Here is a 20,523-nt window from a genome sequence, read left to right as displayed (position 1 = left end):
CTCGGCAGGTTTGGGCTTGAGATCACCTCCACCCCTTATTCACTGGGTCTCTGAAGTTTTCTGAGCCTCAGTCTTCTCAGTTCTAAAATGATTATGATGAATAATAATCCCTACTTGACTGGGGTGTTACCAGATATTGTACATTTATTGAGCACTGACCATATCTAGACCCTGTTCTAAGCCCTGTGCGTATTAACTCATTTCATGACATCATGTATGTACACGTCCCTGGTGTGTTCCTGGGATGGACATAGCGTGTGCCAGTAAATACTGGCTGCTGCCATTATTAGTATCACAAGTCTGATATTCCAGCTAACTTGTGCATCTTTTCTTGAGATCACAATGGGAGCTTGATGGCTTGATGGACTTCTGGACCTTCCCAGGTGGCTCAGTGGTAAAGAGTCCACCTACCAATGCAGGAGATGTGGGTTCCATCTCTGGGTCAGGAAGATCCCCTGGAGGAGGGCATGGCAACCCACTCCAGTATTCTTGCCTGTAAAATCCCATGGACAGAGGAGCCTGGTGAGCTACAGTCCATAGGGTCCCAAAGAGTCAGACATGACTGAGTAACTGAGCTCAACAACTCAAGGACTTCACACACGGTCCAGGGGTCAAGACTGCGCCTTCAACAGACCCTGATGCTGGGAAAGATTGAAGGTAGGAGAGGGGGCGACAGAGGATGAGATGGTTGAATGGCATCACCGATTCAATGGACCTGAGTTTGAGCAAGCTCTGGGAGATGGTGAAGGACAGGGAAGCCTGGCGTGCTGCCCTCCATGGGGTTGCAGAGAGTCTGACATGACGTAGTGACTGAACTGAGGTTTAGCCTGGTTGGGGTGCTAAGATCCCGTGTGCCTCACAGCCAAAACACCAAAACATAGAAGCAATACTGTAACATGTTCAGTAAACATAAAAACAAAATTATCTACATCAAAAAAGTAAAAAAAGTGGCTTGAGTAAGATCAGAAAAGATGTACAAGGAGCAAAGAGTAGGAAGGATTGAGGGGAGAGTGGGGGATGGGAACCAAGGCCAGGGTGGGGAAGAGCTGCACACAGTGCTTTGATGGAGGTGTGGGAATCCCCTGGCGGTCTAGTGCTTAGGACTCTGTGCTTTCACAGCCAAGGACTCAGGTTCAATCCCTGGTTGGAGAACTAAGATCCCACAAGCCATACAGTGCAGCCAAAAAAAAAAACAAACCCAAAGCACACACAAAAAAGAGCTGAAATGCCATGAGTCACAGTAGACAACCCGCCCAAATGAGAGGAACAGACACGGCTTTGATCACTGGCCGTGATGACGTAAGCAAGAAGGGAAAGTGACAGCTCTTCCAGGGTCACGTTTTTGCCACAGCACAGGGCCGGGCAGGGGCAGATGAGGTGCAGGTGGGAATCATTTCACTGTTGAGAGAAGCCCCTGCTTCACTGACTTGTGTGTATGTTGGGGGAATGAGAGCAGGAAGGCCAGGAGTGCGAAAGTGCTGAGTCAGAGCAAAACGTCTCCCCACTCCTCCCGATAAGAAGGCCACATTTGGCAGAAGCATCGGAGGCCTCTGAATGGAAGCACCTAGGCTGGGAATGCAACTTTGCCTAAGAGCATGTAAGGTCTGCCATACAAAGCTTTCGAAATGGCCTACAGTTGTGCCTGGAAGATCACACGTTGGTTTGTGGCCAGGAGCTGGACTCCTCTTAAGTTTGTCTCAGGTCTTTGGAGTCAGCCTGCGTCTTACTGGCTGTGAGCCCTGGCATGAGGTCATTTACTTTCTCCAAGCCTTGGCTTCCTCATCTAAAAATCCTTGGGACTTCCCTGGTGATAGAGTGGTTAGGACTCCATGCTTCCAATGCAGGGGCTCAGGGTTCCATCCCTGGGTGGGGAACTAAGATCCCACACACTGGGGGTGGCAGGGAGGTTCAAGAGAGAGGGGATATGTGTATACATATAGCTGATTAGCTTTGTTGTACAGCAGAAACTAACACAACACTGTAAAGCAATTATATTCCAATAAAAAAATTAAAAAGTTCCCAGGTAAAAGAAAAACAAACTGAGTTTCCAAAAACTTAGAAAAAAGTTCTCATTCTTGTGTATTTGAATCTGTGGAATGAAATTTTTTATCAATGGCAATTATATAAAGGTATGTGTATATTGGGGTATTAATTATGTTATCAAATTAATAAATGTAAGCTATCAAATTAAAAGATCCCACATGCCTCATGGTACAGCCAAATTAAAAAAAATCCTTCTCTAATGAGATTGGTATCAAAAGTTAACAAGCTAATGCTCATATTTGACATATATGCAGAGTACATCATGCAAAATGATAGGCTGGATGAAGCACAAGTTGGAATCAAGATGCCGGGAGAAATATCAGTAACCTCAGGTACACAGATGATACCACCCTTATGGCAGAAAGTGGAGAACTAAAGAGTCTCTTGATGAAAGTGAAGGAGAGTGAAAAAGTTGGCTTCAAAGTCAATGTTCAGAAAACTAAGATCATGACATCTGGTCCCATTCAGTTCAGTTCAGTTCAGTCGCTCAGTCGTGTCCGACTCTTTGCGACCCCATGAATCGCAGCATGCCAGGCCTCCCTGTCCATCACCAACTCCCAGAGTTCACTCAAACTCACATCCATTGAGTCAGTGATGCCATCCAGCCATCTCATCCTCTGTCGTCCCCTTCTCCTCCTGCCCCCAATCCCTCCCAGCATCAGAGTCTTCTCCAGTGAGTCAACTCTTTGCATGAGGTGGCCAAAGTACTGGAGTTTCAGCTTTAGCATCATTCCTTCCAAAGAACACCCAGAACACCCCCAAAAATAAAGTCTGACACTGTTTCCCCATCTATTTCCCATGAAGTGATGGGACCAGATGCCATGATCTTCGTTTTCTGAATGTTGAGCTTCAAGCCAACCTTCTCACTTTCCACTTTCACCCTCATCAAGAGGCTTTTCAGTTCCTCTTCACTTTCTGCCATAAGGGTGGTGTCATCTGCATATCTGAGGTGATTGATATTTCTCCCGGCAATCTTGATTCCAGCTTGTGTTTCTTCCAGTCCAGCATTTCTCATGATGTACTCTGGTCCCATTACTTCATGGCAAATAGATGGGGAAACAATAGAAACAGTGACAGACTTTATTTTCTTGGGCTCCAAAATCACTGCAGATGGTGATTGTAGCCATGAAATTAAAAGTAACTTGCTCATTGGAAGAAAAACTATCACCAACCTAGACAGCATACTAAAAAGCAGAGACAGTACTTTGCTGACAAAGGTCCATCTAGTCAAAGCTATGGTTTTTCCAGTGGTCATTTATGGATGTGAGAGTTGGACTATCAAGAAAGCTGAGCACCAAAGAATTGATGGTTTTGAACTGTGGTGTTGGAGAAGACTCTTGAGAGTCCCTTGGACTGCAAGGAGATGCAACCAGTCCATTCGAAAGGAGATCAGTCCTGAATATTCATTGGAAGGACTGATGCTGAAGCTGAAACTCCAATACTTGGGCCACCTGATGGAAGAACTGACTCCTTAGAAAAGACCTGATGCTGGGAAAGATTGAAGACAGGAGGAGAAGGGGATGACAGAGGGTGAGATGGTTGGATGGCATCACTGACTCGATGGACATGAGTTTGAGCAAGCTCCTGGAGTTGATGGACAGGGAAGCCTGGCGAGCTGCAGTCCATGGGGTCACAGAGTCGACACGACTGTGCAACTGAACAGCAACATCTCTCTCTCCTGTCAACCAACCCCACCTTCTCTCTCACCTGGATTACCCAAAGCAGCCTCTTCACTGGCCTCCCTGCCTCCAGACCCTTCAGGGGATGGTATTTTGCAGTAAATCTAGCCAGGCTCCTCCCTGTTCCACCCCTTCAATGACTTTCCTTAACTCTTAAAGTGCAGTTTAAGCTTCTGAATGTAACCTACAGACCTGAGCTGATGCTGCTTCCTACCCTGTACTACATTCCAGCCACACTGAACGTTTACTTCCTGGTCATTTATATCTCAATAAAACCAGGGGTCAGGGAGAGAAAGTTAACTTCCTTAAAAATTCCAGGCTCTTTCAGCCCTCCAAACCTTTATCTTCGCTGTTCTTTTGCTCAGAACAACTTTCTTGCTCATCCCTTTCCCAATTCCTAGTCATCCTTCACATTCAGCTTGGGTGTCACTTCCTCCAGGGAGCCTTCTTTGGTCACGCCCTGTGTTTCTTCCCTCAAACTGTGCTATGATTGCACTTGTTTTAAAATTTTATTTTTAAAATGAATTTTTATTGTGGTATAGTGGAAGGAGTGGTGCTAAAGCTGAAACTCCAGTACTTTGGCCATCTCATGTGAAGAGTTGACTCATTGGAAAAGACTCTGATGCTGGGACGGATGGGGAGCAGGAGGAGAAGGGGACGACAGAGGATAAGATGGCTGGATGGCATCACCGACTCATGGTGATGGACAGGGAGGCCTGGCATGCTGCGATTCATGGGGTTACAAAGAGTCGGACACGACTGAGCGACTGAACTGAACTGATAGTTGATTTACAATGTTACGTTAGTTTCTGCTGTACAACAAAATGGATCAGCTATACATATACATATAATCAGTCTTTAGATTCTTTCTCCATGTAGATCATTACTGGTAGCTCAGTTGATAAAGAATCTTCCTGTAGTGACAATATACAGCCTTGACGTACTCCTTTTCCTATTTGGAACCAGTCTGTTGTTCCATGTCCAGTTCTAACTGTTGCTTCCTGACCTGCATACAAATTTCTCAAGAGGCAGATCAGGTGGTCTGGTATTCCCACCTCTTTCAGAATTTTCCACAGTTTATTGTGATCCACACAGTCAAAGGCTTTGGCATAGTCAATAAAGCAGAAGTAGATGTTTTTCTGGAACTCTCTTGCTTTTCAGTTATCCAGTGGATGTTGACAATTTGATCTCTGGTTCCTCTGCCTTTTCTATAGTAGAGTGTATATATATATATGGGCTTCCCAGGTGGCTCAGCAGTAAAGAATTCGCCTGCCAATGCAAGAGATGTGGGCTTGATCCCTGGGTTGGGAAGATCCCGTGGAGAAGGAAATGGCAACTCACTTCAGTATTCTTGCCTGGTAAATCCTATGGACAGAGGAGCCTGGCAGGCTACAGTCCATTGGGTGGCAGGAGTCAGACCCGATTTAGAGACTAAACCACCGCCACCACTCTTCCTTAGATTCTTTCCCCATGTAGGTCATTGCAGAGCAGTGAGTAGAGTTCCCTGTGCTGTACAATAGGCTCTTATTAGTCACCTATTGTACACATAGCAGTGTCTATATGTCAGTCCCAATCTCCCAATTCATTCCTCCCCTCTTTTGAAAAAAAATTTTTTTTCAATTTTTCATTTGAAAGTTTCATATGAAAATTTCAGTTTTCATAGTTCGGGTCCTGCTAGAAATAGAGACACAGATGTAAAGAAGAAACGTATGGATCCTGAGGTGGGGAACGAGGGTAAGGTGAGTTAGGAGGTCAGGATTGACACATCCACACTGTGTGCTCAGTCTTTGTGACCCCGTGGACTGCAGCCCTCCAGGCTCCTCTCTCCACGGAGTTTTCCAGGCAAGAACACTGGAGTGGGCTGCCATTTCCTCCTCCAAGGGAATCTTCCCAGCCCAGGGATCAAGCCCACATCTCTTGCATTGGCAGGCGAATTCTTTACTGCTGAGCCACCTGGGAAGCCCATATATATACACTCTACTATAGAAAAGGCAGAGGAACCAGAGATCAAATTGCCAACATCCACTGGATCCTGGAAAAAGCAAGAGAGTTCCAGAAAACATCTACTTCTGCTTTATGGACTATGCCAAAGCCTTTGACTGTGTGGATCACAATCAACTATGGAAAATTCTGAAAGAGGTGGGAATACCAGACCACCTGATCTGCCTCTTGAGAAATTTGTATGCAGGTCAGGAAGCAACAGTTAGAACTGGACATGGAACAACAGACTGGTTCCAAATAGGAAAAGGAGTACGTCAAGGCTGTATATTGTCACCCTGCTTATTTAACTTCTATGCAGAGTACATCATGAGAAACGCTGGACTGGAAGAAACACAAGCTGGAATCAAGATTGCCGGGAGAAATATCAATAACCTCAGATATGCAGATGGCACCACCCTTATGGCAGAAAGTGAAGAGGAACTAAAAGGCCTCTTGATGAAAGTGAAAGTGGAAAGTGAAAAAGTTGGCTTAAAGCTCAACATTCAGAAAATGAAGATCATGGCATCTGGTCCCATCACTTCATGGGAAATAGATGGGGAAACAGTGGAAACAGTGTCAGACTTTATTTTTTTGGGATCCAAAATCACTGCCGATGGTGACTGCAGCCATGAAATTAAAAGACGCTTACTCCTTGGAAGGAAAGTTATGACCAACCTAGATAGCATATTGAAAAGCAGAGACATTACTTTGCCAACAAAGGTTCATCTAGTCAAGGCTATGGTTTTTCCTGTGGTCATGTATGGATGTGAGAGTTGGACTGTGAAGAAGGCTGAGTGCTGAAGAATTGATGGTTTTGAACTGTGGTGTTGGAGAAGACTCTTGAGAGTCCCTTGGACTACAAGGAGATCCAACCAGTCCATTCTGAAGGAGATCAGCCCTGGCATTTCTTTGGAAGGAATGATGCTAAAGCTGAAACTCCAATACTTTGGCCACCTCATGTGAAGAGTTGACTCATTGGAAAAGACTCTGATGCTGGGAGGGACTGGGGGCAGGAGGAGAAGGGGACGACAGAGGGTGAGATGGCTGGATGGCATCACTGACTCATGGACGTGAGTTTGATGGACAGGGAGGCCTGGCGTGCTGCGATTCATGGAGTCGCAAAGAGTCAGACACGACTGAGCGACTGATCTGATCTAATCTGATGTATGAAATAGACAACTGGGACTTCCCTGGTGGTCCAGTAGCTGAGACTCTGCGTTCCCAATGCAGGGGGCCTGGGTTAGTTTCCTGGTCAGGGAACTAGATCCCACATGCCACAACTAAGACCCGTTGTGGCCAAATAAATAAATTAAAATAGACAACTAATGAGAAACTACTGTATAGTTCAGGGACCGCTATTCAGTGCTCTGTGGTGACCTACATGGGAAGGAAATCTAAAGGGGAGATATATATATGTGATTCACTTTGCTGAATAGCAGAAATCAACATGACATTGTAAAGCAACTGTACCCCAGTAAAAATTAACAACATAAATAAATGTTTGGGTCCAGCTATAGAAGGGTTTCTCAACCTCAACACAATTGTCATTTTAGACTGGATCTTTCCATGTTATGGAGGGCTGTCCCATGTACTGTAAGATGTTTAGTAGCATCTTCATCTCTGAACACTGGATACCAGCAGCATATCCGCCTCCAGTTGTGACAATCAGAAATGTATCCAGATATCACCAGTGTCCCTGGGGTGGGAGGTGTTCTTAAAACCTCTGGTTAAGGACCACTGTCCTGGGAATTCCCTGGTGGTCCAGTGATCATGTTAAGGGAAGCATACTGACTGAAACCACCCAACCTGACCACGCACCATAGTAACCATTGGTGTGAGTTATTTTATGACTTGAGGTCCTAGTAAGGAACATGGAACTAATAAGCCACCGCCAACCAGAAGAATTCAGGAAAGGTCAAAAGGAGACACCGCGTGTCCAACTGCCTCCCAGAATCCTTCTCACTGGCATCCATCTTGGCTGAGCAATGTGTGCGCCCCTAGGAAGGACTCTGCGTCAGAATGATGGGCCAAAGACAACCCAGAAACGAATCTCATCACCATGATACCCGAGACTGTGAGCCACGTGGCAGAGCAGTTCTCCTGGTTCCCTTACCCGGCTGCTGTCCGCCCAGGTGCTCTCCCAACAGTCTCCTGCTTTGTCGGCATGTGTATCTCCTCAGATAATTCATTTCCGAGTGTTAGACAGGAGCCCTCTCTTGGGCCCTTAAGGGGTTCCCCTTTCTGCAACAGTCAGGACTTGACACTTTCACTGCTGTGGCCCGAGTTCACTCCCTGTTCTGGGAACTAAGATTCCGCAAGCCACTGGGTGTGGCCAAAGAATGAAAATAAAAAAGAACAACGGTCCTCCAGCAATACCATCTGTCTTATACTTCCTTGTCTAGAGCATAGCACAATCCCTGGATGTCTCTTTAATCCACTTTTCATTTCGGTCTCGGTTGCCTGAACGTCAACGTCATTCCTGTCAGATGTCTTGCGTTTCCCCCACTCAGGAGATAAAAGCATTAACGCCAGGACTCTCCTGGTGGCACATCGTTTGTAAGTGGCGGAGCTGGGAGTCTATCGCAGGCGTGTCTGGCTACACAGTCTCCTCCTTATGAGTCAGCCTCCCGTGAGAGGCTGAGCATGAGTCACCTTCTGGACCTGTGGCCTGGACCCTGGACCTGTGACAGGTGAGTCAGGAATCCCACCTGGAGTGGCCCTGCCCCACCTGAGTGCTATGATGTTGGGGCAGGTCACACTCCCCACTGGGCTGCAGGGTTTCCTCTGCTATGCCACCCCTCTTGCTGAGAGCTGATGGAAGATACACAGAGTAGGTGAGTGATGGGAGGGCTGTCTGGGCACGGGGGCTCTGCACAGGACCTGGCCTGTAAAAGGTAAGGGGTATGAAGAGAGGAGGGGGCCCACCTGAGGCCCCCACCCCCGCCCCCTGACAGCACATTCTCCAAGGATTCTGCTGATGCTGAGGTCTACAGCCACTCAGTTAAGAAGCCCTTGGGTCAGATAACAAGTTCCTGCCTGCATCTGCAGGAGGTCAGATAGAGGCCTAACTGTCGGCTTCAGGCAATCCTGACAGGCAGGAATGTGGGCCCACCTGCCCAATAGTCCTTTTTTTTTTTTTTTTTTACAAAAGCAGCCAGAAATCTGGGGCTTTTAATAAAAATTTCCTAGTTGAAATATTTCGAGTACTAAATATTTGTAAACTCTGTACAAGGCAAACCAAATGCACCCATTGCCTAGAGTCATGGAAGTCAGCTTGCAAGCTGTATGTCACCCTCTGGGGGCCAGTCTGTACCACTCAGGAGGAGCCAGAGGAAGGCAGAGGTTGGTAGGTAGGAGGCCTGGGCCCCAGATCCCTCATTCTCTGTGCCTCAGTCTCGCCATCCCTATGATGGGTGTTGGCTGGCCTAACTGGAATGGTTCCTAGGAAGGGGCCCCTCCTGGACACCCTTCCTTTGCCCAGGCTGGGCCTGACTCACTGGGAGGATCTGGGCTGGGCTCTTCATTTGGCTCCAAGGTGAGTCAGTCTGGACATATGTGGTAATGGTACTCGCATGCCCCCTGCCTGTTAGGAACCTAGCACAAGCAGGGACAGGCCACAGAAGGGGATACCCACTGGGGTTGAGGCTGGCAACACCATGGTCTTCAGGCAACCCTCCAACATGGTCCTGTCCAGGTGGGAGGTTGAGCCAAAAGACCTCCATGATCTCCTCTGGATGGTTTGTTATTTATTTATTTGGCTGCATTGGGTCACAGTTGCAGCACGTGGGATCTTTTGTTGCGGGGCATGGACTCTCCAGTTGTGGCGTGTGGGCTATCTAGTTGTGGGCTATCAGTAGTTCCTGCACACAGACTTAGTTGCTCCATGGCATGTGGGATCTTAGTTCCCCAACCAGGGATGGAACTCGCATCCCCTGTATTGCAGGGCGGATTCTTAACCCCTGGATCACCAGGGAAGTCCCACCTCTGGCTGTTTTTAGGTTCCGCTCAGCACCCAGGGCTCCTCCTGGCTGTGGCACTCTGGTTTTCCTTTGAGGAACCATTCCTCCACTCTCAGTCCTTGCAGTTTGAGGCAGAGATCCCAATTCTGGCTGTACTGGTAAGGATGTGGCCCAGGGCTGGTCCTTGAGGAGTACAACATTCCTCTCTCCATAGTAACTGGTTAAGGGTGAGCATGTGACTCAACTGGACCAATGAGAGTCTGCCCTGGGACTTTTGCTCTTGCCATTGATATGTCTAAGCTGGCGGGATGAAAACTTACCTGAGGCTCTGAGAAGGTCACCTGCTGCTGCTGCTGCTGCTGCTGCTAAGTCACTTCAGTCTGCCTAATAATGAAACCAATGCAGGAAAGTCTAAGCAGAGGGTGGAGAAAGATTTCAGCTGGGGTCTGGGCTTCCCTAGTGGCTCAGACAGTAAAGAATCTGCCTGCAGTGGAAGAGACTCGGGTTCGATCCGTGGTTTGGGAAAGTCCCCTGGAGAAACGAATGGCTACCCACTCCAGTTTTCTTGCCTGGGGAATCCCATGGACAGAGGAGCCTGGCAGGCTACAATCCATGGGATCCCAAAGAGTTGGACACGACTGAGCGACTAACACTTTGAGTACTTGAATCCAGCAATTTCCTTCTTTTTAATGGTTTTTTAAAAATTATTTATTTATTCATTTGGCTGCATCGGGTCTTAGTTGCGGTAGGCGGGCTGACCAAGGACCGAATGAACTGCATCCCCTGCTTTACAGAGCAGGTTCTTAACTGCTGAACCAACAGGGAAGTCCAAATCCAGCAATTTCTGAAGCTAGATCCACCCTTCTGGATGAACCAGCTGCAACATCTGCAAATCTGCAGTTTTGCGTCTGTCATTTTAAGCAGGTGTTTGCCATCAGTGTGACTTTCCTGGTGGCTCAGTTGGTAAAGAATCTTCCTGGAAGGTGGGAGACCCAGGTTCAATCCCTGGGTCGGGAAAGTCCCCTGGAGAAGGGACTGGCAACCCACTCCAGTATTTTTGCCTGGAGAATCCCATGGACAGAGGAGCCTGGCAGGCTACAGTCCATGGGGTCACAAAGAATCAGACTCGACTGAGCAACTAATACTTCCACTTTCACTTTGCCATTAGCAGCTGGAAGAGTCCAAATACTGTTTCCAACCAACCCTAAGGGTCTACTGTTCAGATTCCAGGTCAAAGTATCTTCAGCGTGCTGGCCTAGACTAGCTGTTTCTCATGCTGTACTCTGAGAAGATTTAGCTTTAGCGGTTAATGTACATTTTTGAGCCCCGCCTCAGAGCAACTGAAACAGATACTGGCGATGTTGGGTTGTGGGTGTGGGTTTTCTACAAGCTCCCATGTGATTCTGACTAAACCTCAAGGCAGAGAACACGGGTGGCCTCTGCCCCTCGCCACTTCCCACCCTCTTCCCTGTACGTTCCAACCACATGAGTCTGCCCATCTGGCCACAGCTGATGGGCCAGGAGGGCAAACGTGGTCCAAACTGAGTCACTGGTTCTCTTTCCCCAAAATATGGAATTGGGATCCAGGGACCTGCTCTGTCTTTGTGGCTGTGTGAACCTTCTTCCACCTCACATTCCAGGAAGTAGGAAAGTTTGTTCAGAGACGTCCCTGGCTGGCCAGGGGTTAGGGCTCCGAGCTTCTGTTGCAGGGGCCATGGGCTTAATTCCTGGGCAGGGAAGTAAGATCCAGCATGCTGCATGGTATAGCCAAAAAAATTAAAGGAAAAACAAACAAACAAATGAAAAAAGATTGCTCAAAAGAGGAAGGAGGGAACACGGGAGGGGAGGCAGGGCTGAGAGAGTCCAGTGGAAATGACCACGTTTCCATAAGGTTCCCAGCCTGACCACCCAACATAGTTCCCCTTCCCCACTACCTATAGAACCCCATAGTTTCACAGCCCCTCCACTTTCTGACATAACTAACTTGGGTGATTTCTGCTGCTTGTAACCAGGAGACCTTGATCTAAGATGTCATTTGTTTCTCAAGGTGTCAGTCTCCTTATCTGTAAAATGGCCAGTGCAGCGAGTCGTGATGCCCTCCCCGGTATGCCACAACTCCTCGGATAGGAGGCCCTGCTTAAACCACTCCTTCTATCAGGAGAGGTCTTGGTGACATGGGGGATAGGGAGCTGAAGGATTTTACTACAACAGTGCTTCTCAAAGTCTGATGTGCATTGAAATTGCCTGTGTTGTGCTTAGTTGATCAGTCGTGTCCGACTCTTTGCAAACCCATGGACTGTAGCCCGAAAGGCTCCTCTGTCTACGGGGATTCTCCAGGCAAGAATACTGGAGTTGGTTGCCACACTCTCCTCCAAGGGACCTTCCAAACCCAGGGATCAAACCCAGGTCTTCCACATTGCAGGCGCATTCTTTACCATCTGAGCCACCAGGGAAGTCCAAGAATACTGGAGTGGGTAGCCTATCCTTTCTCCAGGGAAACTTCCAGACCCAGAAATCGAACCGCGGTCTCCTGCATTGCAGGCGGATTCTTTACCAGCTGAGGTACCCAGGAAGCCCTGAAATTGTCTGAGATCTGTTTAAAATGCAGGTTCCTGGACCCTACATGGGGAAGTTATGATCATTAGGTGGGTGTAGGGGGGCCCAATTGTCTGTATAGCGTACAGCTTTATTGATGTATAGTCGACTATAATAACTCCATATATTTAACAATTTGACGAGTACACATGTATATCTGTGAAACCATCACCACAATTAAGATGGGGAAGATTGTCTTGAAAATCTCCACTTAGTTTCTTGGTGCCTCTTTATAATCATCCCTCCCTCCTCTCCCCAGGCAATCACAGGTCTCTTTTTTCTCACTATAGATGAGTTTGCATTTTCCAGAATTTAATCTGAATGAAATCATACAGCATGTAAGCTTCCTTGGTCTGGCTTTTTTTTTTTCACTCAGCCCAATTATTTTGAGACGCACCCATGTTGATGTGTTTATCAGTGGTTCACTTTTTATTGCTAAGTAGGATACATTATAATTTGTTTATCTGTTCGTTCTTTTTCGCCCATGCCGTGCAGCATGCGGGATCTTAGTTCCCTGATCAGGGATCGCGTCCAAGCCCCCTGCACTGGAAGTGCAGAATCTTAACGACTGGACCACCAGGGAAGTTCCTGTTTATTTAATCACACGATGATGGATACTTCCGTTGTTTCAATATTTAGCTTTGACAGATCTAGCTGCTGTGAACCTTGTGTTGTCCTGGTGTATCAGTCTTGGTGGTTATCAAAGTTTGTGCTGTGCTTTGTCACTCAGTCATGTCTGATTCTTTGCGACCTTGTGGACTGTAGCCCGCCAGGCACCTCTGTCCATGGGGATTCTCCGGGCAATAATACTGGAGTGGATTGCCATGCCCTGCTCCAGGGGATCTTCCCAAACCAGGGATCAAACCCAGGTCTCCCTCATTGAGGGTGGATTCTTTACCATCTGAGCTACAGGGGAAGCCCAAGAATACTGGAATGGGTAGCCTATCCCTTCTCCAGGGGATCTTCCCGACCCGAGAATCAAACCGGGGTCTCCTGCATTGCAGGTGGATTCTTTACCAGCTGAGCTACCAGGGAAGCTTGCATTCAATAAATATCTAGGAGTGGATGACTAGATTATATGGCTGGTGTATGCTCAACATTTTAAGAACCTGCCGAACTGTTTTTCAAAGTGATTGCACCATTTTACATTACCACGAACGGTGCATGAGATCTCTGGTGGCTCCACAGTCTTGTCAATATTTGGTGGGGTTTTCATTTTAAGCATTCTAATAGGTGGGAAGTAGGACCTCACTGTGGTTTTAATTTGCATTTCCCTAAGACTAATGGTGTGGTTATTTGTCATCTGTAGATTTTCTTTGATGAGGTGTCTATTCTACTTAAATTGTCTTCTTATCAATAAATTCTACATATATCTAAGTACAAGTCCTTTGTCAGCTATATTTTTAAAGCATAAATTTATTCACTTATTTTTGGCTGTGCTGGGTCTCTGTTGCTGTGTGGTTTTATCTCTGGTTGTGGCAGGCACGGGCTGCTCTCTAGTTGCGGTGCATGGGCTTCTCATGGCCGTGGCTTCTCTTCTTGCAGAGCACAGCTCTCTAGGGTGCACTGGCTTCAGTGGTTGTGGTTCCCAGACCCTGGAGCACAGGCTCAATTGCTGTGGTACATGGGTTTAGTTGCTCTGAGGCGTGTGGGATCTTCCTGGACCAGGGATCAAACCTGTATGTCCTGCATTGGCAGGCAGATTCTTTACCACTGAGCCATCAGGGAAGCCCTCAGCTGTATTTTTGTAATTATTTTCTCCAAGTCTGTGCATGCCTTTTCATTTTTGTAACAAATGCCTTGGATGACTTGCATACACTTGGAGTCTGAGAACCTCTCCTTAATGACCAACAGTGCAAATTCAAACAGCAGAAAGCAATGCTGGCCCATCTGACTGACAAAAATGAAAAAGAGGGTCCTCGGGTGTCATTGGTGATGGGGAGTCAGGGGGACACTCCAGATACTCTTAGATGGAGGAGAAATTGGGGCAAAATCCTAGGAGGACGATTTTGCTGATCGTTCATCAAAATCTTTAAAGGCGGATTCCTTTGACTCAGCGAGTTCTCTTCTAGGATTTTTTTTTTCCTGAAAAAGGAATAAGCAATAGCAGTAAGTTGTCTGTCCTGGGATCTTTGGTCCCGGGGTTGTGCTGACAGGAGTGAGTTGCAGACATGCCTGGCTGGCTGAGCTGGGATCTTGGTACTCTGCTGTGTGCTCAGACCCCCAAGTGAAAGGCTCAGAGGGGCCGGGAGGTCAGTGAGGCTGATTTGACCGGCCCCCAGCAGGGAGGCTGGAGGAAAGTCCTATGCAGGTCTCACCTGACTGCGTCAGGAGTCTGGGTCCACCCTGAGCCTGACCTGGCCAGGTTCTAACAAGCCACCACCAGTTCAGACCGGGAACAAGGGACATTTGGCTGACACAGCTACCTGGGACCTAAGAAAGGACAACCCTTTGCTCCAAATACCAGTAGCTTCCCCGGGACACAGGGAGGTGGGGCTTTGGCCAAGGCCAGCCAGGACCTGCTGGAGCCGGGCAGAAGGGAGTTGGCAGCCTGAAGACCTGGGCGGTAGATCAGCCCCTGTCCTTCTGTGTCACTTGGCCCAAGCCTGTTCCCCTACCGAGGCCCCAGTCTCCTGAGTTGGGCAGTGAACGCGTGGATCAGGTACTCAGTCCCATTCTGGCCCCACCAGAGAGGGCTGAAAGCGTGGGTATTGGAATCTTCCAAGCTTGAGTTCCATCTCTCTCTCCATCACTTTCTGTGACTTGGCGTGTTATTTTGCCTCTCTATACCTCAATTTCTTCTTAAACATTTTTATTGACCTATAGTTGATCTACAGTGCTGTGTTTCAGGTGTACAGCAAAGTGATTCATGTATATACAGATAGTATTACTTTCCCATATAGGTCATTACGAGATATCGAGTAGAGTTCCCTGTGCTGTATAGTAGGTCTTGGTTGGTTACATGTTTTGTATATAGTAGTGAGTATATTTTAATTCCAAACTCCTGATTTATCCCTTTCCCCTCTTCTCCTTTGGTTCCATTAGTTTATTTTCTGCATCTGTGAGTCTCCCTCTACTTGGAAATAAGTTCCTTTGGAACATTTCTCAAGATTCCGCGTATAAGCACTGTCATCTGGTGTTTGCCGTGGTCTGGCTTCCTTCACTTGGGATGATCATCTCCAGGTCCGTCTGTGCTGCCGCATTGTTCATTCACATACCTCAGTTTCTGTTTCCAAGTAGAACCCTGCAGTGGCTCCTCGATTTGCTTTCGAAAAGGGCCCTCATGATCTGCCCCTTCCCTCTTCTCCAGGTCCTGCCTCTCCCGCCTCGTCATCACAATGCAGTTACACTGTAGCCCCCACACTCCTACCGCCCACCCCAGGGCCTTTACACACGCTCTTGCCTTGTAAGTCTGTGCCTGTCTCCCCAGCTCAGTCCTACTCATTCATCAGGGCTCAGATGCCATTTTTTCAGGGTCAGACTGCCCTGATCCCAGACACAATCACTCCTGCTACTGACCCCGTCACACAGCCGTGGTCATTAAACAATGCTATCTGTGATGATTTGTTTGATGTCTGCCTCCACTTGTTTGGTGTCTCTCCCTGAGAGCAGGGACAAGACAGTCTTGTTGGGGACTGTGTCTCCTGCCCTTTACACAGGCTTGGCAGGGACTAGGCACCCCCAGCAGCTTTGTTGAACAAGTAGTGTTAACACCCTATGCCATCCATTCTAAGATGTGTTTGCACCTCACATTTTAACATCTCTGAAGTCAGGACATATATTATAACTGCAGTGACTGGACAGCAGCTGTGACATATTCCCCAGTACCTGCCGGTTTGCATTAAAACTTCCAGCTTGGAGGGACACCCCCAAGACAGCAGGGGCATTGTTGTTGCCTAGTCACTATGTGGTGTCCGGCTCTTTGCAACCTAATGGACTGCAGCCCGCCAGGCTCCTGTGTCCATGGGATTTCCCAGGCAAGAATATTGGAGTGGGCTGCCCTTTCCTTCTCCAGGAGATCTGCCTGACCCAGGGACTGAACCCACGTCTTCTGCATTGGCAGGCAGATTCATTACCACTGAGCCAGCAGAGAAGCCTCAGGACTGGCATACTCTGAAGAAAAGCTACTTTACCCAAGTTCTTGATGATATAGGACAATATTACCTGGGACAGCACAGACCTCAGTGACTCCCAGTGAAAAAGCGACATAGAAAAGTCAGATTCCAAGACTTTCCTAGGGATCCAGTGGTTAAAACTTTGCACTCCTGATGCAGAGCACCTGGGTTCTATCCCTGGTCAGGGAACTAGATCCCACATACTGCAACTAAAGATCCCACGTGCTGCAACTAAGACCTAACAGGGCCAAATATATTAAAAAAAAAAACAAAACAAAAGCAAGAATCAGAGTCTAAATCAACTATACTCCTCCAGGGAATCTTCCCAACCCAGGGATTGAACTCGTGTCTCATGTGTCCTGCATCGGCAGGCGGATTCTCCTCGCCACCTGGGAAGCCCATACTTCAAAGAAAAAGAAATAAATAACATGAAGTTTAAAAAAAAAAAGATTCTGCATGTGAAAACGTTTCAGGAATACCTTCACGAAATTATTGTGATCATAGTTTCCTTTTTATGTGTGCACGTAGTGGTATACGATTAAAATGTCTGTTTAAAAGAGTGCGCTCAATAAGCATAACAATAATACAATTTCTAAGTGTTAAGGATGCTTATATCTTTCCTTTGCTCCTTTGCTTTTCACTTCTCCTTTTCACAGCTATTTGTAAGGCCTTCCCAGACAGCCATTTTGCATTTCTTTTCCGTGGGGATGGTCTTGATCCCTGTTGCCTGTACAATGTCACGAACCTCGTTCCATAGTTCAACAGGCACTCTATCTATCAGATCTAGGCCCTTAAATCTATTTCTCGCTTCCACTGTATAATCATAAGGGATTTGAGTTAGGTCATACCTGAATGGTCTAGTGATTTCCCCTACTTTCTTTAATTTAAGTCTGAATTTGGTAATAAGGAGTTCATGATCTGAGCCACAGTCAGCTCCTGGTCTTGTTTTTGCTGACTGTATAGAGCTTCTCCATCTTTGGCTGCAAAGAACATAATCAATCTGATTTCGGTGTTGACCATCTGGTGATGTCCATGTGTAGTCTTCTCTTGTGTTGTTGAAAGAGGGTGTTTGCTATGACCAATGCATTTTCTTGGCAAAACTCTATTAGTCTTTGCCCTGCTTCATTCCGTATTCCATTACGTATTCCATTCCGTATTCATTACGTATTCATTCCGTATTGCCTGTTACTCCAGGTGTTTCTTGACTTCCTACTTTTGCATTCCAGGAAAAATATAAGCATCTGAATGCAGAGTTCCAAAGAATGGCAAGAAGAGATAGGAAAGCCTTCCTCAGTGATCAATGCAAAGAAATAGAGGAAGACAACAGAATGGGAAAGACTAGAGATCTCTTCAAGAAAATTAGAGATACCAAGGGAACATTTCATGCAAAGATGGGCTCAATAAAGGACAGAAATGGTATGGACCTAACAGAAGCAGAAGATATTAAGAAGAGGTGGCAAGAATACAAAGAACTGTACAAAAAAGATCTTCACGACCCAGATAATCACGATGGTGTGATCACTGACCTAGAGCCAGACATCCTGGAATGTGAAGTCCAGTGGGCCTTAGAAAGCATCACTACGAACAAAGCTAGTGGAGGTGATGGAATCCCAGTTGAGTGGTTTCAAGTCCTGAAAGATGATGCTGTGAAAGTGCTGCACTCAATATGCCAGCAAATTTGGAAAACTCAGCAGTGGCCACAGGACTGGAAAAGGTCAGTTTTCATTCCAATCCCAAAGAAAGGCAATGCCAAAGAATGCTCAAACTACCGCACAATTACACTCATCTCACATGCTAGTAAAGTAATGCTCAAAATTCTCCAAGCCAGGCTTCAGCAATACATGAACCATGAACTTCCAGATGTTCAAAGCTGGTTTTAGAAAAGCCAGAGGAACCAGAGATCAAATTGCCAACATCCACTGGATCATGGAAAAAGCAAGAGAGTTCCAGAAAAACATCTATTTCTGCTTTATTGACTATGCCAAAGCCTTTGACTGTGTGGATCACAATCAACTGTGGAAAATTCTGAAAGAGATGGAAATAGCAGACCACCTGATCTGCCTCTTGAGAAATCTGTATGCAGGTCAGGAAGCAACAGTTAGAACTGGACATGGAACAACAGACTGGTTCCAAATAGGAAAAGGAGTTCGTCAAGGCTGTATATTGTCAACCTGCTTATTTAACTTATATGCAGAGTACATCATGAGAAACGCTGGACTGGAAGAAACACAAGCTGGATTCAAGATTGCTGGGAGAAATATAAATAACCTCAGATATGCAGATGACACCACCCTTATGGCAGAAAGTGAAGAGGAACTAAAAAGCCTCTTGATGAAAGTGAAAGTGGAAAGTGAAAAAGTTGGCTTAAAGCTCAACATTCAGAAAACGAAGATCATGGCATCTGGTCCCATCACTTCATGGGAAATAGATGGGGAAACAGTGGAAACAGTGTCAGACTTTTATTTTTCTGGGCTCCAAAATCACTGCAGATGGTGACTGCAGCCATGAAATTAAAAGACGCTTACTCCTTGGAAGGAAAGTTATGACCAACCTAGATAGCATATTGAAAAGCAGAGACATTACTTTGCCAACAAAGGTCCATCTAGTCAAGGCTATGGTTTTTCCTGCGGTCATGTATGGATGCGAGAGTTGGACTGTGAAGAAGGCTGAGCGCCGAAGAATTGATGCTTTTGAACTGTGGTGTTGGAGAAGGCTCTTGAGAGTCCCTTGGACTGCAAGGAGATCCAACCAGTCCATTCTGAAGGAGATCAGCCCTGGGTGCTCATTGGAAGGACTGATGCTAAAGCTGAAACTCCAATACTTTGGCCACCTCATGCGAAGAGTTGACTCATTGGAGAGACTCTGATGCTGGGAGGGATTGGGGGCAGGAGGAGAAGGGGACGACAGAGGATGAGATGGCTGGATGGCATCACTGACTCGATGGACTTGAGTCTGGGTGAACTCTGGGAGTTGGTGATGGACAGGGAGGCCTGGCGTGCTGCGATTCATGGGGTCGCAAAGAGTCGGACACGACTGAGCGACTGAACTGAACTGAAGTGTTAAGGAAGTGTGTGTGTGTGTCCTGTTTTACTTGGTAGTGCTGGAGACCCGCGTAGGGCGCAGAGCTCTAGGAGGCCACAAGGGGGCGCGCTGTCCACCTGCGCCTTCCCAGCCCAGAGTTTCGGGAATCGGGGCTGTGTGACTTGTGGCATGTCGTTCTCTGTGTGTCCTGTAGGTGGCGCTATAAACCCACAGTCAGGCGTAGCCCTGGGAGTCCCAGGCTGGAGGGGTGGGGATGGTGAGATAGGAGCGAGGCCTCAGGAGTGTCCTGTCCTGGAGGGGAGCAGTCTCTTCCACTACCCCAGGGAGAAGCCGTGGCCAGTTCTACCAGCGTGGCTATCCCAGAGGCAGCTCGGGGTGTGGACCGAGCTTAGGAACCAAAGTCGGCAGCGCTAACCCCACCTGGGCCGGCTGTGTGATTCTGGCTCCCCTTGCTTTTCTGGCGCCAGTCTCCCTCCCACTGCAGTGAGGGTGTGAGAGCCTCATCTGACCCCTGACAAAAGGCCCGAGGTGACCAAAAGTCCGCCACCAGCTGCCCAGGGGGCCACTCACAGGCTCACCTGCAGAGCCGCAAGTCCCGTGACAGCTTGTCTGACCTTGCCCCCTGCCCCTGAGGTCAAGATGTTGCCCTGACTTCCCAGGTTTGGAAAGAGGGGCCCAAGGAAATTGAATGACTTCCCTAAGGCTGCAGGCCTGTGAGCGGTTGGAGCCAGGTGTGTGTGAAAAGGAACTCTGTTTGCCCCTTCCACCATGCCTGTCTGACCTCTTGTGGCGAAAGTGGATGCAGAGCAGGGTGGGAGGGAATTTCCCATTGAAGAAAAGGAGCTAATCCATCCTTGGTAAAGTGATGGATTAGTCATACATGTCTGGGACTTCCCTCGAAGTCTGGTGGTTAAGATTCTGCCCTTCCAGTGCAGGGGTGTGTGTTCTGCCCCTGGTTGGGGAACTAAGATCCCACATGTCACACAGTGAAGAAGAAGAAGAAAAAAAAAAAGCCCCCAATTTATCTCCCTCCTAAAACTAGAGTAAAGAGACTTTTTAAGCCATTGTTTTTTTTGGAAAAGATACGAAAGGCACAAATTATATGAGAAA

Source organism: Bos indicus x Bos taurus, chromosome 11, assembly GCF_003369695.1.
Source record: "Bos indicus x Bos taurus breed Angus x Brahman F1 hybrid chromosome 11, Bos_hybrid_MaternalHap_v2.0, whole genome shotgun sequence".
NCBI lineage: Eukaryota > Metazoa > Chordata > Mammalia > Artiodactyla > Bovidae > Bos > Bos indicus x Bos taurus.
The sequence above is the reverse complement of the archived record's forward strand: the minus strand, read 5'-3'. Positions refer to the sequence as shown.